Genomic DNA, 13,426 nt, shown 5'->3' on the forward strand with positions numbered 1-13,426 from the left:
GACCCTGCCTCGATATAACACATATGCTGCATCTGCTCGCTATCTGCCGATCGGCTCTGGTAGTTCCGCTTCAGCACTGATGATGTTGTAGGAATAGTGCGCTCTGGTAGGTCTGGATTATTCGGGAATTTTTATTTTATACAGAAATAAGTTATTTATAATTCAGATTATATATATATATATATATATATATATATATATATATATATATATATATATATAAATATATATATAAATACACAGACAATATTACTTGCCTTACCTGATTAGAACAATGAAAGAATAAATAAAAAAATAACTAGGGAATCACTAAACCAAGAGAATTATTCTGATTTGATGATACACTCAAAATATTACACAAGCAATCCTTTAAATTTAATGATATTCAGAACAGAACAAGAATTTAAAAAAACTATAAACAAGAAGTAACCGAAATAATGTAAAGCGAAAGTGAAAGTAAGTGGTGTTGGGCTCACGTAACTCTCTCATTAGAATCAAACTGTTTCAACATTTGCGATGTATTTGGATGCTAAACTATTCTTTATTATAGGCTTTGTACTTCACTCACGTTCCAATATGTATGTGTGTGTGTTTGTGTATGTGTGTGAGTGTGCGTGTGAGAGAGAAAGAGAGAGGCGCGGGCGCGATCGAACTGTGTGTGTGTGTGCGTGTGTGGGAGAGAGAGGCGCGGGCACGATCGAACTGTGTGTGTGTGTGTGTGCGTGTGAGAGAGAGAGGTGCGGGCGCGATCGAACTGTGTGTGTGTGTGTGTGTGTGTGTTTGTGTGTGTGTGTGTGTGTGTGTGTGTGTGTGTGTGTGTGTGTGTGTGTGTGTGTGTGTGCGTGAGTGAGAGAGAGAGATGCGCGGGCGCGATCGAACTGTGTGTGTGTGTGTGTGTGTGTGTGTGTGAGAGAGAGAGAGAGAGAGAGAGAGAGAGAGAGAGAGAGAGAGAGAGAGAGAGAGAGAGACGCGGGCGCGATCGAACTGTGTGTGCGTGAGACAGAGAGAGAGGCGCAGGCGCGATCGAACTGTGTGTGTGTGTGTGTGTGTGTGTGTGTGTGTGTGTGTGTGTGTGTGTGTGTGTGTGTGTGTGAGAGAGAGAGAGAGAGACGCGGGCGCGATCGAACTGTGTGTGTGTGTGTGTGTGTGTGTGTGTGTGTGTGTGTGTGTGTGTGTGTGTGCGTGCACAGCAAAATTCCCAGTGTTAAATCAACACTCCTGGTGTACATATAGGTCAAACTACAGGGTGTTAAAGATGAACACTGAAGCAGTGTTGAAGTTAATGAGATAATTAAGTGATTAATTAAGTGATGATTGGCTATTAGTGGTGACACCCGATGTTAATAAGCAGGAGGAATCATTGAAGGAAAGAGAAACAACAAGAACGAATAAAAGAGAAACACAAGAACTACTGACTTCGAGCCTTTACACATCATTGCACTTATTATTACTAGTGTGACTTTATTTCTGTCATACATCTGTTGTCCAACATTGAGTCATCTTCCGCCCCTGCTCTCGCAGACTCTAGGGATATTTTCCTCTTTAATTTTTCAGAAGCCTTGGGCGGGTGTCTCCAGCATCCTGTAAACACAGAGCTGGATACTGCCGACAAGGGTAGCTAACCCTTACCAGCCCCATTGGGGTCTCTTTCCTCCTATCAGCTGTCTCTCCAGGCTGTCACAAGGTCTTTCCCTTGTTGCCAGCAGCACTATTCACCGCAGTCACTGGACGTATCCAGATCTTCATGATTTCCATTACACGAGAGTAGATGTTAAAACTTCATGCTGATTTGTACTCGGCTTTCGCCAAGATAAGCACCAACTAAGACCTAGCTTTACAGAACCAATGCTTCTCCATCCATTTACGCTTCTTTCCATCTGGTGACGTGAATCTCCTTCTGTCTGGTGTTAATACAGTGTATTGCACGTCAGCACACACAACGGCTGCAACCACAGTGCGGTCCCCCCATAACAACCCTCTGGATTGAGCGGAGTAGGGAACATCTCTAGGGTCTTCAAGTGGGTCTTCAACCAGTAAAATCGATTTTTTTTCCATATTAATTTGTGAATATTTTAAATGTTTAATAAAGGAGCAAAAATTCATAAACAAAAATCTGAAAATATGTCTTTTTTTGGATCTAAGTTCTTCTTAGATAACTTAGATATGGAAAACTTTTCGTTTGTCACCATTGTTGAGATTCATTCGCTGATTCTTGATGTCTATATACATCTACAGAAGTTCTTGTTGAGAATAAACAGATGTTTAGATGGTGATGTTTATTGAATGTTCATTTGAATTAACCAGAATCGTGATTATTGGCTCCTTTACTTGGGGCTCTTGACTCTTTAATATTAGTTTCTCTCTGGTTACACTAACTGTGTGTTTATTTTGCACATTTGAAGCAGCAAGAATAGCCATGAGATATGAAAAATATAATCATACGATAATATTATCATGTAGTATTGTTAATCTCAGCAAGTGTGTAATATCTGATAGGTGATTTTTAAAAAGGTTTTTATGATTGTGATTGTACATCACGAGATCAGCAATGTTGTGTCCGCACATTTGTTTTTAAAGAGATATTGCAGGAACTTAAAGTCTACATAAAAGAGATGTGTTAAAAACAACACAGAGTGTGTTGATGGTATTTTCAGACATGTTGTGTAGATTTTTAACACACAATGTGTGTTAAAATGTAACTGAATAGAATAGCACTGGGTGGAGGGCATTATTATGAAAAATAATAGGTATATTTGATTTGGTATCCCATAAAAACTTTAAAATAAATAAAACAATACATATAAATAAATACATACATTTTTAAATGTATAAAACCTTAAACATTAACAGGTGTTTTTTTGGCAGCCAATTACATCATGCCTCTTGTGTTTTTCATATACTGCATTTACCGATCTTCCACTAGTTAGTCGGTGGATTTGCCATGATCACCGTCTTTCATGGGTTACAGAATTGGGAAAAGTTGCAGCATAGGAAAAAAATGTCATATAAACTTCTTGGTTTTGGAGAAAGTGGAGTAAATATTTGACATTTATAAGAGTGGCTTTAATATATTTTGTGAGCGTGACTAACATTTTCAAATTATAATTTGACTTGTTTAATTTTAATTTTAATTTTTGGAATTTATTCTAGCAATCTCCATGTGGTTTTTTTTATTATTATTTTTTACTGCTGGTAGCCATTTTAGGATGCCACATTACTTATTCTCTAATAAAGAAAAGAGAGAGACTGTGGAGTGATTTTAAAATTATAAAATCGTGTTTAACAGGTGTCACTGAGTCATTAACTTATCATTCACAAAAAACAATCAAACAAACAAAATTCACCTTCTTTAAAACACATTTATTACCTCCATCGAACATTTCTAAAGGAAAGTAAATGAGTTAAAGTAGCTTGTTTCTTCTTTTGATTTTTTTAGCTGGTTCTCTTCACACACACAAACGGCTTCTTTTTAGAACATGCCTCATCATTCCAGTTCCAATCTGTTGCAAAATAGAGCAAAATATTTGTTTTTATCATTTATAAAAAATAATAATAATAATAATAATAATAATGTTTATTTAGTCTATTTAAATAGACTATGATCATTAATAGCAGTTACTTACAGTCAAAGTTCATCTCAATGCAATGCTCATCTCCATCAAGGTTATCGGGCTCTCCAGGCGACCATAATTGAAAGTTCATTTTGGTTCCATCAGTCCAGAGCCAAACTCCCTCCTGTGAACAGAAGAGAAAAAAGAACATTGTGTTTATGTCCACAGCTTATCTAAATCTAAAAGATGCTTCCTCGTGCACCCTAAACAGAAATTAACAGAAATTATTTCACAGAATGGGTTTCAGTAAAGAATATGTTAAAAATATTCAAGGCAGGGCTAAATTGCTCAATTATCTCTATCAGCCATCTATTTCACAACCGTTTCACAATAGAATCACTCGAGTATGACATCATCATGGTGAGCGGTGCCCATCTCATGGTTGCCAGTGCCCTAAACTAACTATTATGCAAATACAAACCTACAAAACCTACAAAAAAAAAAAGAAAAACACAAAAAAAAGATAAAAACACATCTATCTTTATGCATTTTGAAAAATGTTTTAATAAAAAGCATGATAAAAAAGAAAAGAAAAAAAGAAATGACATACATGACCACCATCATTTCCTCCGATCCAGGCACGCGTTGAGGCCTGAGTTTCGTGTCTAACCAGGTCCCATATACATGAAACAAAACGCTATAAATTCATAAATTTTTTCCAAAAATGTATGGTTTGTCTTTAAAACAAAATTATTATTTGAAAATCGAATATCGGAAAACATTTGAATATCGGAAAACATTTGGAATGGGCCGGACATGATTTTGACCCCTTATTAAGTTTTGTTTAGTAGAAAGCCTTTCTTTAAAGTGAATTTTGTTTTGTATAAATTGTATCTTCATTTTAATCAATGTTTCATCAACAAATTGACTGGATTAATAAATAAGAAGCAAGACAATAGCCTATAATCAGGACACGAAGGCGCAGGCGTGTGAATTGGAGCACGTCTCATAAATGAACCGAAACACAGCGATACTTGCCTCACAGACCTGAGAAGTATAGAAAGCTTGAAATGTCTACTTTTAAAAAAAACAATTAAAAACGAAAAGAAATTGGCTACTCTCTTCTTATGTAGGCTAATTCGTATGAAGTGTGCATTTCTCTCTATAGGCGCGTTCACTACTGCGAAGATGGCGAGTCAGCATCGTCAACTTTATCTTTGCAGCCAACACTGACAGAAAACACTAGTTTATTAATAAACAATTCAAATGTTTCATGCATAATCATTACTTTTGCCGGTTCTTTGTGGCAAGCTTTATGCATGCGTTGAGATGCGGAATAGGCAATTAAAAACGCTCATTATGGTTTCTCTCCCATATATATTAAGTAATTAAATCAATATAAATATGTGATTAGACTAATGGCTTAAATTAACTTCTACTAGTCGACTAGAAAACTAGCACTTACTTTGAGGAATGAATGAACATAAACAAACCTCTGTTCAGAGTGCCGCCGTGTTGGATTGCGTATAACGTTCAGCGAATTCTGATTAGTCAAGAGGATATATCGCGTTTAGGCTAAAAATAGGTTCGGCGCTTATCGCGGTTTGGAAATAAACTTCATCTTGCAGTACATTTTAAACAAGGAAATATAGTGATTTGGCATGAAACGTTGATGGAGCAGTGAATAGGTGAATAGGAAGAGCTCTTCATTTTCAAAATTACTAAGACGTCTAGTTTCAAATTTAATTATTTTGAAATGTTGGTGCTTAATGTAACAATATATAGTGCAAATGATAAATCACATTTAAGATTTGTGCTGGCTACTGTATACAGGCCATCAGGGCACCATACAGACTTTATCAAAGAATTTGCTGACTTTCTATCAGAGTTAGTACTGGCTGCAGATAAAGTCCTAATTGTAGGTGATTTTAATATACATGTAGACAATGAAAAAGATGCATTGGGATTGGCATTTAAAGACATTCTTAACTCTATTAGGACCTACTCATTGTCGTAATCATACTCTAGTTCTAATATTATCACATGGAATCAATGTTGATGCTGTTGAAATTCTGCAGCAGAGCGATGACATCTCAGATCATTATCTAGTCTCGTGTAAACTTAATTTAACCAAGGCTGCAAAGCCGACTCCATGTTACAAATATGTTAGACCTATTACTTCTGCCACTAAAGAATGCTCTATTAATAATCTTCCTGATCAGTTTCATCATCTCAGCATCCTAGATAGCTTAGAAGAACTCGATCTTGCGACAGAAACTTTTAACTCTCTCTTTTCCAGCACTTTAGACACAGTTGCTCCTTTGCGCTTAAAGAAGATCAAAGAAATAGTCCAACGCCGTGGTACAACGAGCACACTCAGGCCCTAAAGAGAGCAGCCAGAAAAATGGAGCGCAACTGGAAGAAAACAAAACTAGAGGTATTTTGCATTTCATGTAAGGAGAGCTCAATTGCATACAGAGAGGCCTTAAAAACTGCTAGATCTGCTTATTTTTCAACCCTATTATAAGAAAATAAACAAAACCCTAGGTATTTATTCGAAACAGTTGCTAAACTGACGAAAAGTTTCAAGCCCAGAAGTTTGCAAGCAGCACAGCAGTAATGACTTTATGACCTTCTTCACTTATAAGATTGATAATATCAGGGAAAAAATTATAACTATGCAACCGTCTACTACAGTATCGCATCAGACAGTGCATGGTAGTCTCACTGACGAAAAATTTGATTCATTCATGCAAGCTTTAGCGTAAGTTCTGTCAGGAAGACTCAATCGCTGCATCACTTATTGCCTTCACATCTAACCAATCACGTACTAATACTTGCAGTATAAAAGATATAAAAAATGAAACACTCAAGAGAGCCACTAGAAGATGGCGCCGGTGTGTGTGGCAGGCCGTCTACTCTCCGTGTTACATGTCATGTTTTTATTATTTATATAGTTTTTATCGTCTCCCCTGACGTTTTTCGGCCACTCTCTTATTGTCTACTAACGTCAACAATTGATCGACATTTAACAACATATGCCCAAGCCGTACATGACTCATTATGAGACCAACTCTGAACTTGAGAGTTTTAGTTTCTACCACCGGATCCCTCTGGTCTCCCTGAGTATCGGTGCTGGCAAATGTTCAACGTCTCTGGCAGGCGACGCAGAAAAAGGCGCGGTAAACGGGCAGGACTGGCCATAAGAATAAAGCTGGCTCTGACAGCGGGCTGCTTCACCCATTCTGTGCTGGCTCATAACGCAATCGACGCGGTACGAGATCTGCGGGTTATACAGCGATCCAGGGCTTCCACGGTGTACATCCTGCCCGACATACCGGACTCTGCCTGTCTTCATCAACACAACTCCCCTCGGATTCGGCAAAGGAAGGCTGATCATCGCTATCTGCGTCCGTTCCGCAGATCGTCGCAAGTTCAGCGAGAATCTCCGAAGCTCAAGATGGCGCTAGTCAATGCTCGCTCCCTGGTCAACAAAACTTTTATTCTCAACGACTTCATCACTTCAAATGATCTGGAACTCTTCTTTGTGACTGAGTCATGGGTAAAATCAGGTGACCCAAGTCCTTTTTCTGAGCTTGTGCCTCCCAACTTTGAATTTTTTAATACTCCTCGTCCTACGGGGCGAGGAGGTGGGCTTGTGATGGTTTTTAAAAACAACTTGCAATGTAGTAGACTACTGACCACTACCAGTCCTACTAGCTTTGAGGCCCAGTTGATTAATTTGAACTCATCGAATTCTGTACTGATTATTTTAATTTACAGACCACCGGCATCGAACAATAATTTTATTAAAGAGTTTGCTGACTTTTTGGGGGAAATTCTTACTAAGTATGATAGTATTTTAATTTTGGGCGATTTCAATATCCATGTCTGCTGTGCAGCCAATGCTTTAGCAAATGATTTTTTAAACCTAATATCTTCATTAAACTTTGTACAATGGGTAGATGGCCCGACTCACTGTCATGGTCATACATTAGATCTGATACTGACTTATGGTTTATTGGTTGCTGATGTTGTCACGAGTGATATTTCTTTCTCAGACCATAAACCGGTACTCTTCTATACTATTCTCCCTTCTTTACCTAGTACCAAACCAGCTCAAGCATGCTGGTCTCGTACTCTGACTGCACAATCTTGTAATGCATTTTATAATATGTATCTGAAAGAACATCAACCTCTCATCTCGGACTTGGCACTACCCCAATTGAGTGTTGATGATCAATTGCAACTGTTTTATAATAGATGAGGTAATATTGTAGATGCTATTGCACCACGAAAACTCGTTAATCGGAAGTGTAAACCCCAGCCATGGCTAAACAACGAGATTCGGGAACTCAGACAGCAATGCCGTCAATGTGAACGGAAGTGGAAGAAGGACGGACTACAGGTTTCATACGAAATGCTGAAGACCTCTTTACACACTTTCCAAAAGGCTGCCAAGAATGCAAAGGAAAATTATTTATCGGACATCATAGCACAAAATTCTTACTGTTCTAGAGTTTTATTTTCAACAAGAGATTCTGTTTTAAATCCTCCGACCCAGATATTTCCAGAGGTTTCATCTTTATTATGTGAAAACTTTATTAATTATTTCTCAGATAAAGTGAAAAAGGCACGGGCTCAAACATCTATAAGTTCAGATTCTATCCCAGACTGCATATTATTCACTACGCAGTGGAGTGATTTTGAATTGGTCTCTTTACAGACATGTAAAGAAGTCACTCTTAAATTAAAATCTACCTTTTCACCACATGATGTTCTGCCTTCACGGTTTCTAAAACAAATCTTTGACACAATTGGGTCTGATTTTGTAATAATAATAAACAATTGTCTCTTGACAGGGACAGTTCCATATAGTCTAAAATTAGCCTCAGTGTCTCCGATCCCAAAAAAGCCCTCGCCTGATCCTTCAATCTATTCAAACTTTCGACCAATTTCCAACTTGACGTTTTTATCAAAAATTCTAGAAAAAATTGTATTTATGCAGCTTCAAAATTACTTGAATAGAAATGGTATTTCAGATATTTTTCAGTCTGGTTTTAAAACTGTAAATAGTACAGAGACTGCTCTTTTGAAAGCTTTTAATGATATTTTAATGTCCACTGACGCTGGTAACATCGTAGCTTTAATAATGCTAGATCTCAGTTCTGCGTTTGATTTTGTTGATCATGGTGTCCTCCTGTCTCGTCTGGAGCAATGCATTGGTTTAAGAGGCACTGTACTTGACTGGTTCCGGTCCTTCTTGTCCAACAGGAAATTCTCCGTAAATATAGGGAATCACTCTTCCACCGTAGCACAGGTTATATGTGGTGTCCCTCAGGGTTCAATGTTAGCACCGTTGTTGTTCTCTTTATACATGCTACCTATAGGTTCTATATTTAGAAGATTTGGAGTATCTTATCATTGCTATGCCGATGACACGCAGCTAAACATACCATTTAAACGTGATAACCCAGTGGGCACCTTGACATCAATTTAACATCAATATAACATCAAACATTATGTCAAAATGACGTCACGAAATAGGTCAAAAATGAAAGTCATATTGACGTCAAAGTGTCAATGTCAATTTGATGTCAAGATTTTGATCTCTGCTGATGTGATTATTGAAGACACCTGATGTTGACAAGCAGAATCACCAAAGGAGAAAATAAAAATTTTAAGCCACCATTTTGGTGATCAGTGTTTGCTTTAGTTGGGCTCTTGACCCCTAAACTATTAATATTTCAATTTTGTTTGGCTGATGTAAATGTCACTGCCAGATGAACATTGAGGATGGTGATCAGGTGATGTTGGTTATGTTTTGACAAAATCATCACTTGGCCTATATCACCCAAGTCATATAGAGTGTCTTTACCTTGTTAATTACAGCAACACTGTGATCCTATAGCAAACAATTATCAGCATTTCCAATATAATCCAAAACATTTCTAAAAAGTTGTTCTGATCAGAAGACTTTAAAAAAATATTTTTTTTAGACACACTGACATCAATAATCAGCCTGTGAATCTCAACAAGGGTGACAATAATAAGTTGCAGTGCATTCTGGGTGCCACCAATCAAAAGTCATTCATGGCTCCTATCATGCTTTGCGGTATGATTAAATTATGATCTGATTTGTTTTAGTAATATCCTTTTCCTAATTGAATATTCTGTTTGTCACCATTGTTGAGATTCATACACTGATTCTAGATGTCTGTGTGTACCTAAAACACAACTTTTAAGATATCCTTTGGATTAAATTTAAAATTCAGGATTATATGCTGTAGAATACCATGATGCTGTAATTACCAATATAAAGTTCAGTGACTCAGGTCAAATGATGATTATGTCATAACATAACCAACACCATCAGATCACCTTTACTCTTTGTCCATCTGGCTGATCACCACTCAGTTTCAGCAGCCAAACAAACTTTAAAGTTAAAAACTTTAGGGTCAACAGCCCAACTAAAGCAAACATTGATCACCAAAATGGTGGCTTGAAATTGTGATTTTCTCCTTCAGTGATTAACATAGTTTTTGTTAACATCAGGTGTCTTCAATATTGGCCAATCATCACTCAATTAATCACATCAGCAGAGGTCAAAATCTTGACATCAAATTGACATAGACTCTTTGACATCAATATGACTTTCATTTTTGACCTATTTCGTGACGTCATTTTGACATAATGTTTGATGTCATATTGATGTTAAATTGATGTCAAGGTGCCCGCTGGGAAGTCTGCCTTAAATCAACTGACGGATTGCCTTCAAGAATTGAAAACATGGCTCAGTAAGAACTTTCTCCACTTGAACGATGATAAAACTCAAATAGTCCTGTTTGGGCCAACTGAGAAAAGTGACCTGAGCAATGTTGATTTGGGTTCGCTCACTTTATATCGCTCACTTTCGATAAAGAACCTGGGCTTTATATTGGATAGTGGCCTAAACTTAAACAAATAAATACAGTTGTCCGTTGCAGCTTTTACCATCTCCGGAGATTAGCGAAAGTTAAACCTTTCCTAAGTAGGAACAGTTTTGAGATTATAATTCATGCCTTTATTTAATCTCGACTTGATTACTGTAACTCGCTATATCTAGGACTACCTGCTTCATCTATTCACCGACTTCAACTGGTCCAAAACGCAGCTGCCCACTTGCTCACAGGCACTCGCAAACGGGACCACATCACACCTACACTATGCTCACTGCACTGGTTACCAGTTCAGTATCGTATTGATTTTAAAGTCTTGCTGTTCGTGTATAAAGCACTAAGTAATCTTGCTCCTCAATACCTTACGGAGCTGGTGACGGAACACAAACCAATCAGATTGCTCACAGTCTAATCATCTGTTACGAGTACCCAGATCCAAGCTGAAATGTAGGGGTGACAGAGCCTTTGCGGTAGCTGGCCCCAGGTTAAGGAACAAATTGCCATTACATATTAAAACAGCGCCCACAGTGTCTGAGTTCAGAAATCTTTTAAAAACCTACTTGTACTCTTGTGCGTTCAATGTCTTGTTGTTTTTAATTTTTGTATGGATTTAAATAGCTATATTTTGTACAGCACTTTGGTCAACCAAGGTTGTTTTAAATGTGCTTTATAAATACAATAAACTTGAAACTTGAACTTGAAAAGATTGGTACTTACACTTGTCTGAGTTCGCAGATGCTGACGCTGCTAATTACCTCCATCCTCCCCACCTCCACCAAGATGGTCCCTTTCCCCTCCATCCTCACCACCACCACCAGGATAGTCCCTTCCCATACCTCCGGAGGGTCGGCTGCGCCCCTGCCTTCTTTCTCAGGCAGGAAATGCAGCTTCCGCTACCCTCGGATTGCCCGCTAAGGACGGGGCCTACGCCAAAGAACTTTATAAATATTTGCCTGCTGGGCTGTTAATAAATATATGCTTTGTTATATCATTCTATCTCCCGAGTCTTTCTGGTAGAAATTGCTATAGGAGAGGAATCATTTTTCTAAACACGTTAAATCATCTAAATCGACAACATTTATGTTAGACCCTATACCGACTAATCTATTGAAAGAGATGCTTCCAGAGGTCATAGATCCTCTTCTCAATATCATTAACTCATCTTTGTCACTAGGATACGTACCGAAAACTTTTAAGCTGGCTATGATTAAACCACTTAAAAAAACGCAACTTGATCCTACAGAATTAGTCAATTACAGGCCGATCTCAAATCTGCCTTTTCTGTCAAAGATATTAGAAAAAGCAGTATCCTCACAACTGTGTTCCTTTTTAGAAATAACTGGTATCTGCGAGGATTTTCAATCAGGATTTAGACCGTACCATAGCACTGAGACAGCTCTCATCAAAGTCACAAATGATTTGCTCTTATCATCCGATCGTGGTTGTATCTCGCTATTGGTGTTACTCAATCTTAGTGCTGCATTTGATACTATTGGCCACAACATTCTTTTAAATAGACTAGAAAATTATGTTGGCATTAGTGGAATTGCATTAGCATGGTTTAAATCATATTTATCTGACCGCTATCAGTTTGTAGCAGTAAATGAAGAGATGTCTTATCGGTCAAAAGTTCAGTATGGCGTACCACAAGGCTCAGTACTAGGACCGCTGCTGTTCACTCTGTACATGCTACCCTTAGGAGATATTATTAGGAAGCATGGCATAGTTTTCACTGTTATGCTGATGATACTCAGCTCTATATTTCCTCAAGCCCTGACAAAACTTACCAATTCACCAAATTAACGGAATGCATAGTTGATGTAAAAAATTGGATGACTAGTAATTTCCTACTACTTTATTCTGAAAAAAAAAAGAGATTCTAATTATTGGACAAAAAACTTCCTCACGTAATAACCTAGAATACTGTTTAACACTTGATGGCTGCTCTGTCAAGTCCTCGTCGTTAGTTAGGAACCTGGGTGTGCTCTTTGATAGCAATCTTTCATTTGAAAGTCACGTGAATAGTATCTGTAAAACCACATTTTTCCATCTAAAAAATATATCTAAATTACGTCATATGCTCTCAATGACACATGCAGAACAATTAGTTCATGCGTTCATGACATCAAGGCTAGATTATTGTAATGCTCTACTGGGTGGTTGCACTGCACGCTTAATAAACAAATTACAGGTGGTCCAAAACGCAGCAGCTCGAGTTCTTACCAGAACCAGGAAGTATGACCATATTTACGTTTACATTACATTTACATTTATCTGACGCTTTTATCCAAAGCTACTTACAATTGCTGTATATGTCAGAGGTCGCACGCCTCTGGAGCAACTAGGGGTTAAGTGTCTTGCTCAGGGACAAATTGGTGTCTCACAGTGGATTCGAACCCGGGTCTCTCACATCAAAGGCATGTGTCTTATCCATTGCGCCATCAACACCCCATATTAGACCGGTTCTGTCAACACTGCATTGGCTCCCTATTAAACATCGTATACATTTTAAAATATTGCTGATTACTTACAAAGCACTAAATGGTTTAGCTCCCCCGTACTTGAGCGAGCTCTTAACGCATTATAGTCCTTCACGTCTATTGCGATCTCAAAATTCCGGCCAGTTGATAATACCTAGAATATCAAAATCGACTGCTGGCGGAAGATACTTTTCCTATTTAGCACCAAAACTTTGGAACAATCTTCCTAACATTGTCCGGGAAGCAGACACAGTCTGTCAGTTCAAATCTAGACTAAAATCACATCTCTTTGGCTTAGCATACACATAACACATTATAGACTTCTATAATTCAATGTTAGGCTGCATAGTTTAGATCAGCTGGAACCAGGAACACTTCCCATAAATCCTGATGTACTTTGTACATCATAAGAAGCATGGCGTCTACGCTAATATTTGTGTATCTGTTTATCCCGTGG

At 37.9% G+C, this 13,426-nt stretch overlaps 1 protein-coding gene, 1 long non-coding RNA gene and 1 pseudogene across 3 annotated transcripts in view; 1 reads left to right on the forward strand and 2 right to left on the reverse strand.

Moving 5' to 3' along the window:
• Positions 1 to 13,426, reverse strand: part of LOC143746127 (uncharacterized) — a 341,659-nt pseudogene that overhangs the window by 279,660 nt on the left and 48,573 nt on the right. The gene's annotated exons all lie outside the window — the stretch shown is intronic.
• The window catches only part of LOC143746085 (uncharacterized), a 317,610-nt gene that overhangs the window by 170,443 nt on the left and 133,741 nt on the right, over positions 1 to 13,426 (forward strand). The window lies entirely within an intron of this gene.
• LOC143746132 (uncharacterized) lies at positions 3,415 to 4,226 on the reverse strand. Its single transcript, XR_013206445.1, has 3 exons — positions 4,162 to 4,226; positions 3,624 to 3,735; positions 3,415 to 3,500 (listed from the first exon to the last, which is right to left on the reverse strand). It is a non-coding gene; the product is annotated as an uncharacterized LOC143746132 (long non-coding RNA).

The sequence above is a fragment of the Siphateles boraxobius genome, unplaced genomic scaffold, assembly GCF_051911475.1.
Source record: "Siphateles boraxobius isolate OS27281-9 unplaced genomic scaffold, OSU_SipBor_1 21, whole genome shotgun sequence".
Classification (NCBI taxonomy): Eukaryota; Metazoa; Chordata; class Actinopteri; order Cypriniformes; family Leuciscidae; genus Siphateles; species Siphateles boraxobius.